Genomic DNA, 773 nt, shown 5'->3' with positions numbered 1-773 from the left:
CCTCGGGGCCTCAGCCTCACTTGTGAGGGAGGGGATCAGCTCTGGCCTGGGAACTAGCAGCCTAGGACCCCTTCCTCTGCAAGTCCTCAGCTGACCTCTTTGTCTTCTTCCATCCCCCCTTTACCTTCCAGAGTGACCCTGCCCCCATCCATAGTCATTGAGCCTGAATGAAACTGAGGTCAGTGGGCTAAAACTAAGTACAGTGGACCTGAGTGGAGACAGGGATGTATACCAGCCCAGGAGGGGGAAAGCCAGTCCTTGCCTGTAGAAGGGGTTAGCAAAGAGTCCCGCCCTTCCCTCCCCTTGTTCTGAGCAGGGAAGGGATAAAGGGACACTTTATATTTGACAGGATGGCAATATTGCATATGCCATGGTTCACGATAGCAGCTGCTATCAGAACTAAGACATTTTTTTAGGGGATCCATCCCTCCCTGACCTCATCAGGAAGCGGGGAGGCCTCTGGCAAGAGGTCAGATTGTTCATCCCCTGCTTTTTGCAAGCCAGTTAGGAAAGTTCTCTCTCTCTCTCTCTCTCTTTTTTTTTTTTTTTTTTTTTTTTAGCATCTGTTGTGTTGGAAGTCCTTCCCCAAATTTATCTAAGTTTTTCCTGAGCAGAGTAAGCTGATACCTTCCTGTGACCTTCTCCTGCCTGCTAGATGTTGGGAGATGCTCTTGAGTCCTCTCCTTGGCACACACATCTTTGCAGGCTCCAGAAAACCCATCTAGCCCCCACCAGGGGAGGAGACAGGGAAGTGTGCTTTGGGAAGGGCAGGT

Source organism: Marmota monax, unplaced genomic scaffold (assembly GCF_021218885.2).
Source record: "Marmota monax isolate L192 unplaced genomic scaffold, Marmota_monax_Labrador192_F-V1.1 WCK01_AAM20220418_F8-fsc00064, whole genome shotgun sequence".
NCBI classification, from domain to species: Eukaryota; Metazoa; Chordata; class Mammalia; order Rodentia; family Sciuridae; genus Marmota; species Marmota monax.
The sequence above is the reverse complement of the archived record's forward strand: the minus strand, read 5'-3'. Positions refer to the sequence as shown.